General features: G+C 38.0%; 1 long non-coding RNA gene across 1 annotated transcript in view; it reads left to right on the top strand.

Annotated features, from left to right (window-relative positions):
- The window catches only part of LOC307163078, a 25,528-nt gene extending 14,275 nt beyond the window's left edge, over positions 1-11,253 (top strand). Inside the window, exons 2-4 of the long non-coding RNA XR_013822011.1 lie at positions 9,573-9,841; positions 10,549-10,644; positions 10,875-11,253. This is a non-coding gene — a long non-coding RNA (uncharacterized lncRNA). The remainder of the gene's footprint in view (positions 1-9,572; positions 9,842-10,548; positions 10,645-10,874) is intronic.
- Positions 11,254-11,925: the final 672 nt, after the last annotated feature.

The raw sequence follows: 11,925 nt of genomic DNA, 5'->3' as shown, positions 1-11,925 counted from the left end.
CAGCAATGCAGTGAGAACAGAATAAATTCAGAGCACATCAGCTCATCATGGGATCCTTCCAAGCTTCATGGAGTCTCCAGGGCTCTCCTCATCTTCGCAGTTGAAGGAAATTCCCTTGTTAAAACTCCACTGCACTGCGTGATTGATAAACATCCTCCCCGTGCTTGTGTTTTCCGTGTTTGCTCCCGGTAGAAGAGAAAAACTACAACATTCCCAAAAAAGAATCACAAAACCTACACACAGCACCCAAACAAACACCGACACACCCACATCTGTCACCAACAGCAGCTTTGAGACATGTGGTGAAGACTCCAATGGGGGAAAAAGGCCTCTTCTTGTTTTCTACACATCTAATCTCTGTAAGCCTCATCGCTTCCAGAGCGTTTTGATGTTCAGATAAGGGCACATCTGCACCCCCGGAAACCTTAAACCCGGTTCCTCCGCAAACACTCCAGGGATTGTCAGTAGCTTGCAGATTATAGAAAGATTACTGTGGGTCAGAGGTCAGATAAATGTTTCACTGCAGCTGATCGTGTTGAAAATACATTCTGACACCTTCAAAGGGGGTAGCCTTATGACTGTAAATATGCCAGGTATCTGCTGCTGTATAAACATACAGCCATAAAACACTTAAATGAGCTGTTTGTGTTCGAGACCGATAAGGACACACAGCAATTTTTCATTCTTTCTTTGTAAAAATGTGAGTGTACAGAATGTTATGCTTTATAGATCCCTTAAGAGAAAATCTCTGGAATGTCCAGACTCCAGAGGAATAACATCCATTTCCTATTTGTACAGCTTGTACCGTCTGAAATATATTACTTAAAGTTGAAAGCACCTTTACAGTGAGTAGGAATGTTTTTGAAATCGGCTGCTTTATGTCTGTTCCATTTTATTAATAAGATTTATTCTTTTTTTTATGTTACTAAAAAGCAAACGCTGTCATATAATGATACGCGTACCTGATTTTGAAGAAGCAGTGCTTTGTTCATAAACAAAAGTATTTTAACAAAGTACTTAATGCTGAGGAATCACAGTGATGTTGAGGAACATATTTATACACACAGTAAAATGTTTTGAATATTTTGAAATATATTTTAAAATGAAATTTATTGCTGATATTGCTATTTTATACACTGGACTGGAGTAATGCCTGCTTAAAATTTAGCTTTGCTATCACAGGAATGAACTACATTTGTTTGTGCACAGGATGTTTTGTATGTGTGTGTTCCTTATGCCCGTACACATTGTACAATTTTGGGCTGTCCCAGGTGAAAGATGACATATCGTGGCTATTTCTGTGGTCGTGGGGTCCTAGGCTACTACGTTGTATTTGTAATGATCTTTATAGAATTGCCGAGATTGCACAGTCTGTAGCGGGCACTAAGTGTTAGCGCCTGCAGGTTATCAAATCTTTTTTATGCTGATCACATGTTACTGCAGGGTTACTGTGTGTGGGCAAATACAAGATTGTAGACTATGCAAATCACTTCTGAACTTTATAATGACTGTTTTGTCTCAGATTGGCACACAGATACTCATTAAACCACTCAAATCAGAACCAGTGACTGTGGCGTGTCTGTTCTTCTCTGCACTAAATCATCCAACTGTACTTGGCACTCTAATTGAAACTGACTTTATTTAATCAGGTACCGTGGAGCTGAAAGATTCATGTACGGATCAGCTCTTTAGTCGATCTCTTATCCTGTGAACATGCAACTAATGGAAAATGGTGTCGGAATGTGACACAAAGGCCGACATGTAAGGATTAGCAAAAGTGTTTCTTGCTAGGTTTGGCTAGTTAGCATGATGCTAGCCCCTGCTGATACAGTAAATGACATATGAGGATTAAAAAAACATATCTCACAAGCAACTTTCTTTATATTATAATAGTTGTTTTGCCAATGATTTTTTGTTGGGTTCTGAAAGTTAAGTGCACTTCTAGTAAGCTATGCTAACACTGGCAGATAACCTTCAGTGAAGCTAACTACAAATTTGGCAAAATAGCATTTATATTTTTATTATTTTTATTTATTATGAACTAATATAAGACATATTAGTACTGCAAGATTTTACTTTTATAATTTAGCAAAGAAATGATCCTATGACAATTAATGCCATTAAACTAACACATCTCACTTGATCAGGAGGTGCTTGCTCAGTAGATATATCACTATATGATTTTAAATTTAAAGTTTTGAATTTGTTTTGAATAAGACAAGGTAAGCTCATTGTTTTTTTTAAGAAACAAGTGTTTCCTAAAGGAACATGTTCTGCAAACATATTATATTGTATAATCTATGGTATTTTTATGCTTTACTTCAGTCAAACAAATTACACACAGCACCTTTAAGAGCAAAATTAAAGGAACACTCCACCGTTTTTTCATATTAAACTATGTTATTCCCTTAACTAAGACGAGCTGATACATACCTTCTCGTCTCAGTGCGTGCACTCAATCGCTCTGGCGTGCGGCGACATTTTGATAGCACTTAGCTTAGTCCAGTTCATTCATTAGGGACCAAACAGAGAGGAAGTTAGAAGCGACCAAACACCTCCACGTTTTCCCTATTTAAATACAGTTACACGAGTAGTTACACGACCAAGTATGGTGGTGACACAAAATAAAACGTGGCGCTTTTCTAAGCGGGTAAAAAGGATAACTATATTGTATGGCGAAATAGCACTTGGGACTCGGAGTAAAAAGTCACGTTGGTTCTAATGACAGAAGTGAGAGGGAAAGGGGGAGAGGATTTTTCAGGCGTGACTTTTTACTGCGCCGAGTCGAAGTGCTCCCGAGTCCCAAGCGCCACGTTTTATTTTGTGTCACCATACTTGGTCGTGTAACTACTCGTGTAACTGTATTTAAATAGGGAAAACGTGGAGGTGTTTGGTTGCTTCTAACTTCCTCTCTGTTTGGTCCCTAATGAATGAACTGGGATAAGCTAAGTGCTATCAAAGTGTCGCCGCGCGTCAGAGCGATTGAGTGCACGCACTGAGACGAGAGAGCTATGTATCAACTCATCTTAGTTAAGGGAATAACATAGTTTAATATGAAAAAACGGTGGAGTGTTCCTTTAGGATCTTATTAAGAAAATATTTGAGAATTTTTCAAGAATTCCAACAAAAAGTTTCCTTAACTGAACGCATAAGAACAAAGCTTTTTCATCATATAATTCAAGTGTCATTGAGTGGAAAGGGAACAGACGGCTTTCTCTATGTATGGTAGACGTCACTGATCTAGCAATATCTGTGTGCTTGAACTTTGTACAAACAGTTTTCGGCCCATCCACGCAGTACACAAAGTTGTGAAAGTGCTGAAAGTGCTGTAATGTCTGTGTGTTTATCTTAAACACATAACAGCCTGTACTATTAGCAAGAATCCAGTGTTTTTGTCTGACTCAAGCGTGACGTGTTTTTTCCCAGCAGACCATGACTGCTCTTCCAGTGCTGGAAATGAGACAGGGAAGCCACAGCCAGTGTGGGTGGCCTGGCAAACAGAATATTAGCGGGCACTTTACTTTACGCATGCCGGTGTGAGAGCCTGTGGTCGGGACAGAGAGCTTTTATTCACGCAAAGGTGGGAAGGGGAGAGACTCATGATGGTTTTCATATTTTACAAGGCCATTTCATGTGTCCTTGCTTTTAAGCAGCTGGCGTTCTGTATACACTTTCAAAATGTTTTGCTGTATTTGACATTTTTGATTACGAAAGGTGCCAATGTGAAAATCCAATCCAGGTGCCCTTTTGAAGTTGAAGAGATTTAACCCAAAAAACTCTTGAGAATAATAGCCATTCACTATAACCTTGTTGAAGATTATTATCAGATCATGATTTAATTAGTGGATTTCGGGTGTTAACTGATAACTGATCCATACAAACCAAACTTCATGAATAAGGTTTGGGCCGAACTATACTGCAGTTTTAAAGTTTTGATTGCATGTGAGAGGATTTTAAACTACAGGGCATAAACTACAGTCACACATTAACATTTAAAAGTGGCCGTAAACAAGAAAGACCCTGAACTGTTGCACCTTTTGCATTAATTGTAGATAAACCAGTGTCCTGCAGGTCAGGAATGGTGGGAGAAATTTTAGGTCAGACCAGGTCATACTCTTAAAACCAAAGAGGGAATGCAAAACAGCCCAATATCTTTACCAGCTCATGTGTGGCCCAATGTAAGGCTGAACTTGATTTTATCCATTGGGATATTTGGGATCTGGAGCAGTGTTGGCTACTTTTAAGAACAGAGCCTTGAATATGTTTTTGGCTGATTGTGGAGGTCATCTTCTTCTGAAACACTGACACATACTTTTGAAATTGTTTTCATTTTGTGCCCAGATGATATAAAAACAAACAAACATATCGAACAAACTTTACAAGTTTGACTATGAACAAAATGTTCAACCCATAGGCTCATTGTAAAACTGTTGTTCAGTGGAATTGAACACTAGTGGCAGTAAAACACCAACAATTTTTATTCCTTTTCACACAAATTATGATTACTTAAGCAAAATATTAATTAATAATGCCTTTGTTTCACATGGTTCATTGCTCTGTGAAATATTATGTTGTGCTATGTTGTGACCTCAAAACACTTTTACAATAGTTCATGATTTGTAAACGAATACATTTTGAGGCTAGGATCATATAACCAGCTCCATATGTTTGGCTTTTCTGATATGGTTGCTTCAGCAAATTTTTTAACTCACCCTGGGTTTAGAGATTTTTAACTTGGGTTTAGAGTTGGTGCTACGTTATTTTCAAACACAATAGAAACCTATCCTTTTAGCACCTCTCGTATGAAATTTCATTCCCTGAACAACTGCAATACGTACTACAAACAATGTAATAAAACACTGCCAGATTCACGTTCATCTGTTTCGGATAAAACTGAACACTCAATGGCCATTTCATATTGTAAGTGTTGCAAAGTGTGCAACATAATATAATAAAAAAATTCACGTTTTTCGTGAGCGTGGCGTGAGAAGTTGGTTCTCCAATTGCACACTGTGATCCAAATGCTTATTTTTAAAATCAGTTGTTATTTGCCATCATTATCATCTTAATACTTTCTATAGAATAACATAATATTAGTTATGACTGAAATTGAGTATCTTAGACCAGGGATTCCCAAACTTTTTGGTCAACCAAAGCCTGTTGACCTAAAATATTTACTTGAAGTACCTATGAGATTTTAAGGTAATATTTAAATAATTTGACAACACATTGCATGTTCATGGTGGAAACATGACATACAGGTAAACAAATACAATATTTTTATGTAGTTTTAGTTTAATTTATTATTCATTTTTATGATTTAATTATTATCTTTTCATAAATTCACAAACCTATTGCAGTTACCTCACAAACCCCAGTTTGGGAAACCCTGTTTTAGACTATGGCTAGACTATCCTGTGACAAACGGTTTGGCTCAAATAGACTTACTGGAGACAGTATATTCATTTTGATTTCATGTTGATTTTAAACTGAACAGTAGATTATCATAGTTACAGAGTGGAAATATGTCCAACCGCTATACGGAGATGTCAGACCCTGCTTGTAGCGATGCCTGCCTGTCTGTCGGTTTCCTGTTTGTAACAGTACATCCTAAAAAAGTGAGACGCTCAGATGAAGGTTCAACAACCCTGAGAGTCCCTCCTGGTGCACAAAAAAATAACTCTCTGGCAGAGGATCAGACACTGCCTCAAGCAAGGACTGAACTATTTCAATAAAACAAGGGCATGCTTTTACTTTGATCTCGCTAGATCTTACTGTGTGCGTATTCATTTTTTTTAGTCTTTGCTTTGAATTGGTCTTCATCTTCTGTCCTTATTATTAATAGTCATTGGAGATTACTTTCTTTCCAGGTTTCCAGTTTACTTATTTTTCGTCAAATGCTCATCTTTTTTTAAATCTTTTACTTTCCCTTATTCTTAAGTTCATGGGAGAAACACAGTCGGTTGCTGTAGGCAGGTTTTTGAAATTGGTGATAGGTTTTTACCCATCACCTCTGAGAAGAAGAAATGAAGCTCCGCTTTAAAGCAGAGATGCTTGTCATCATAATTAAATAGAACACAAATTTTAAAAGGAGGATCTGAGAAAGGTTGTGATGGTATCTAAAATTCTTTACAAAGCTTGAATCCTAAGCAGCTGTACGTGTAAAACAAGCAAAGGATCAAAATTTGCTTTTTAGACAACAGTTAATCTGGTCATTGAATCTGATTTTGTCTGGTGTTTTTCACTGTTTGTATCACTTGGCTTGTCTGTGTTCACTGCGTTTCAGGCTGTCAGTCTGTGTGTTGCTTGGCAACACATAACGGTTGATCATGCTTTGGTTTCTTTTGAAACTATTTTCAAAGAAAAGAAAAAAATAGCTGGCCATATTGTGCCTAAAATGCAAGTTACTCAAAAATGAAAAATCTGTCGTTATTTACTCACTCTAATGTCTTTTCCAAACCATTTATTATGTTATGGTTCATGGAACACTCCAAAAATGACAAGAAATCATAATCAAAATATTGTATATGTCTTGTGATCAACATACTGTACTATAGCTTTGTGTGAGGAACAGAAGACACTTTCAGAACTTCCCCTCTAGTGAGCTTAAAGGTAGGGTAGGCAATTTTCAATCCTTCAAAACACATGAACGCGTACAGCAGGGAGCAAACAAGAGAATCACGAGAGATGGCGTTAAACTACCTCATGCCACAAAGCACATAACATTACAATAATAATGAACAAACAACTTAAAGGTTGTATCAGCGATTTCAGGCCCAAACATAAATGATCACATTCATCTAATCTTTCCTAACGATCCGCTAGCTGCCCGCCCCATAAGCATGCCGTCAAAAAATCGCGTCTCTGTAGGCAGCCTAGGCTCTGAGATCTACACACAAAAACAGTTGGTTTCACCAACCACTCAAAACCAAAACAAATAGTGTTCCAACCAATCACCGACAGGGGTGGGTGTTGTGAGGTTTTCGCGCGCAGCCGTCATAGGCAGCCGTGCACGAGCGCAAAACCTCACAACACCCACCCCTGTTGGTGATCGTTCCGAATAGCAAAGAAGAGGGAAAAGGAGAAGGACCGCGCAAAGTCACGAATTTACATCGGAAAAGTTTCCATTTCTGTTTCAGGAAGCACGGAAGGGAGTGGGAGGGGACGGGATGAGGAGGAGGGAGGGTCGAGCTAGCCTCCGTTTTGTTTGACAATACTTCGAACGTCAACAAGAAGTGACGTCACCCAACATCGCTTAGAGCAGCTTTAAGACATCCTAGGTGTATATGACTTGCTTATATCAGCCAAACACAATTGGAGTTATATTAAAAAATATCCTGGCTCTTCCAAGCCTTATAATGGAGTGAATGTTATTTTTGTTTTTTGAAGCCTAAAAAAGCACATCCATCCATCATAAAAGTAATCCTTAAAGCTCCAGAAGGTTAATAAAGGCCTTCTGAAGCGAAGCGATGCGGTTTTGTAAGAACAAATCCATATTTATAATTTTATAAACTTTGATCACTGGTATATTCACATATAACCACATATAATTCAGGTAATGGCCGTACACGAGTCTAGTTCCAGCCGAAGAGTGACCTCTGGCATGACATATTGACAAACGCGAAAGCTAAGAGGATAGAGCAAAACAAAACACCAGTCTTAAATTAGAAGTCTAAAGGGAGAATTTTTAAAGAGAAATGTCGGAGGAGCTTGAGTTTGTTGCCCAGCCCTATTAGTTTGAACCGCGAGAGGCGTCTACTCTCACCTAAGCTTGCGCTACTTCTACATCCCACGTCATGCGTCGGGTCAGAGGTCACTCTTCTGCCAGAGCTCAACTCACATACGGCTGTTACCAGAAGCCAGTGATTACAGTTTCATGCCATAGTTAAAAAAAACATTGATTTTAACAGTTTTGTTCCTATAATGTGTGGAGTGCTGCAATGTGACCAAGAAAGCGAGATGGTCCTCACTGCAGAACATGAAATCCAGGGGGGGGGGGGGAGTTGGATCCAGATCCAACTCCTCCGACCTTACATATACTCCTAAACCTACCCATCCCCACCCCCTGATCCCTAAACCCACCCCTAAACCTACCAATCTCCACCCCTTAGATCTGGATCCAACTCCGCCCCCTGGATCTCGTGTACTGCAGTGAGGTGCTACTGAAGAAAGCTCACCAGACACTAAAGGATTCCATTCACAAACAACCAGATTCATGACTGTGAATGCTGGAAATCTTGCAAAATCTCTTGCGGTCGAACGCGACTTTAGAGGAAACAAACATAGCAGACGACGGGCAAGAGGAAATGTCTGTGATAATAGTGTTTGGACTGCTTTTTACAGAAAATTCACAGAAAAAAAGGAAAATATTTGGATGAATTCGTATTATGCTTCCATCTTCCGTCAGCTCGCTTTCTGATTGCTTTCTGATCACTCTTAACACACTTCACACCACAAGAAAATCTGAAAAGATAATCTGTAGAACCATCAAGATAATCGGGACTTTACCTAGGAGTGTCGGAAGGTGAGAATTGGGCCCAAAATCGTCCCGATTATCTTGTATTGTGTACCTTTACACAAAGCTATCATATAACTTCAGAAGACCTGAAATGGACTAATTTTATGATGTTTCCTGTAGCTTGAAAAACATCATAAACATAAAAAAACAGTATACGGTTTGGAACGACATGGTATGTATAATTTTTGGGTGGACTATTCTTTTTATATAGAGTGACCTAAATTTTAGCCTTTTATTTTGTTTATTTTATCACCTTATTGAAGATTTTTAACCAGTTTTTTTTTAACTCTTAGTTATCAATATTTGAACGAAATATGAAGAACACCACTCTTGCTCATGTGAATATTCCTTAATTTTATTATGATTTTATTGCTATGATCTCAAATAGTGGAGAGAGCAACATTTAAAAGGATCTTTACAAAATCTTTCATTTAAGTACTATAATTAAGAACAGTAGGTGTGTGAATGTAACTTAAAATAAATGATTAAATAAAGAGTGAAGTTGAAAGGTTGTTCCTGTGATCACATCAGAGGATCATGATCCTCCTGATTGGTCTAAATACAGTGTAAGAATACATACACAACAAGCCAAGGACTGGTCTACCACACTCAGGCGATAGTGTTTCCATGACAACTCAGGAGGACCATGAATGCAGAGACGAGCCAGTGCTTTCTCTGGTCATCTGTTCCTACTGTATCCAACACACACAGGCATATTTATATATAAAGTCAAGGCCCATTTGTGCGCTTTCAGACGAGTTTAACATGGTGAGTTGAAAAAAGAGAAAAGGGAAGTCACAAGATTTTCTAGCAGAGAGCAGGACAGATATCAGCTTATTACTATACACATCTATGACTGCAAGATCTCCCAGCATACCATCTGTATCATCTATCACTATCTCACAGCAAAGCACATTACTTTAATACAATGTCTCATAATTCACTTGCTGAGGGCATTTAATTGAATATTTGCTGATTAATTGCATGTTTGCATGTGAGTGTCTGAAAAGTTGGGATTGTCTTGTTGCTCTTTTCTTCTCTTACTCTGATTAAGGTAAGAAGACCACACGCTCCACACTATTGAGCCAGTTCTGTCTGCCAGGATCAGTGTTTTCCCGCACAGATTTGACCTACTTCCAAAGCTGCGTCCCACACGCCTTTGAAAGAGAGAGAGATAAGGAAGAGGAAAGATGTGATGAGAGCGAGAGAATCATAGCTGTCTCTCAGTGGGAGTTCTGAAGGGTGTTCTGCTTTCCTCCACCATCAGCAAATATCTTCTCTCCTGTGTACATTTCAAATATCAGCTATAAAAACAAGGAATAGGTAAATCAAAAAAAATGCAATTTATTCATTTGAATATTATTCCAAAGCTGTTTGATGTTGTTCTTCCATAAAAAACAAAAGGAGAAATGCAACAAAAAAAAAACTTTAAAAGTCCATACTTATGTAAGCTTGATTCCGCCAATTTTTTTCTTGCAATTGCGAGTTTATATCTCGCAATTCTTATTTAGCGTGATATAAACTTGCAATTGTGAGTGGGAAAAAGTCAGAATTGCAAGAAAAAAAGTCTTACTTTATTTTGCGCAATTGCAAGCTTATATCCCGCAATTCTGACATTATAACTCGGAATTGCGAGTTGATATGATGCAAAATCAAAATTCAGAAATCAGAAATGTAAACTGGCAATTGCAAGAAAAAAAAGTCAGAATTGTGAGGTAGAAAGTCGCAATTATCTTATAAAAGTTTTTTATTCCGTGGCGGAAACAAGCTTCCATACATGCTAGTCCATAGGCAAGCAGTCAGTTGGGGTTATAGTTTTGTGTACGGAACAGATCAAAATTTAGGTTGTTATTTATTAATAATATTCTCTAAAACCTCATTCATCTTCACATTTTAAAATCACACCATGTTTGATGTCATTGGTACTAAACATCATTTTCCCCTACCTAATTGCAATTGCCAACTTTAAATATGTGCATGCTCAAAATATATATATATATATTTTTGTTGTTGTTGTCATTTTTGAACAGCCCTTTGTCACCTTTCTCTTTCATTATATGGAAAGTGCCGTCAGAAAATGCTGCCTAACATCATCTTTTGTGTTCCACAGAAGATGAGTGATGAGGGTGAGTAAATGATGAAAGAATTATTATTGCTTTAAATGGCAGATTTTCTTTTTTAAATCAGCTGGCATTAAAGTGCTTGGTGACTAATATGCCATAACATTAAAGCATGTGTGATATTTTCTTTGATGGGAGGTAATTATCTAAATGCCGAAAACTTAAATTGTTTAATCCAATTATGCGTGGGCAGCAGCGTGAGTACTTCATCACACACTTCGTTCCTCCTCTGGCAGGGGGCCACTGCAGATACACTCATATACCGAGGATGAGATCATGGATAAGTCTGTCGGTATGCACGATTCCACAAACAGAAATCTTCTTGGTTACATTTAGTGTTGGGTTACAGGATTCATCCATTCTCCCTCCCTGACTTTCCCCATCCTTGCCCTCAGCCTCACTTTGGCACAACGGGAAATTTCCTTGGAGAGATTTTGGTAAACACACCGCAACCCAGTTAGTATGCAGCACCACGAAACCTCCTCGACTCACACTGTTTGATATCAAACATTCTGTGAGTCTCAGTAGAAACACTTCATCTTTACACAGAGCTGACACAGATATCGAGAGAAGTTTCAAACTTAACTTTAGTTTTATTTTATTTTCAGTATAGCTTCACCATAAAAGTGTCTGTTTTACAAGATGTATGTGCTATTAAAACATAAAACATGATTTCCCCCTGTTTTTTTAGTGATCACATACATGAAACAAATAACAAATGCGGCTTGCACTTGTTTGATAAGCTATATCAAATGAAATGTTCTTTCCTTTCAGAACTCTCAGTTTAAGGTTTGCTATTGATGTAGCTTGCAGTTTACCTACTGCATTATGGGATTGGAAGCGTGTCTGAAGCCTGTATCAGGTATCTGGGTTTACAGCACAGGGCAGAGCACTTGCTGTCATTGCTATTAATAGCCCGGCGAGAGAGCGAGATATTCAAAAGCATTTTTACCACAGGAGCCAATGATACAGTATAGGAGCTCCTCTCCGTGAAACTGCTGACAAGACAAGAACTAAGCGCGACAAGGAAAAGCCATGACCCACTTATTGAATGTCTGTTTTAATACCAGACTTTATGAAGACAAATCTCCATTACAGACTATAAACTACCTATAAAAACACACCATCATTTGTTAAAAAGATAATATTAATATTTAACTTTGCCATATACCCACTCATTTCAGTAGAACCCTGACCTTGCGTACAGCTTCTGAAAATTCATCTTTTCCCATCACAGGAATAAATTACATTTTATAATATATGTAAAATTAGAAAACTTATTTTAAA

This window comes from Squalius cephalus, assembly GCF_949319135.1.
Source record: "Squalius cephalus genome assembly, chromosome: 8".
Classification (NCBI taxonomy): domain Eukaryota; kingdom Metazoa; phylum Chordata; class Actinopteri; order Cypriniformes; family Leuciscidae; genus Squalius; species Squalius cephalus.
This window is presented reverse-complemented; position numbering and strand designations above follow the sequence as displayed.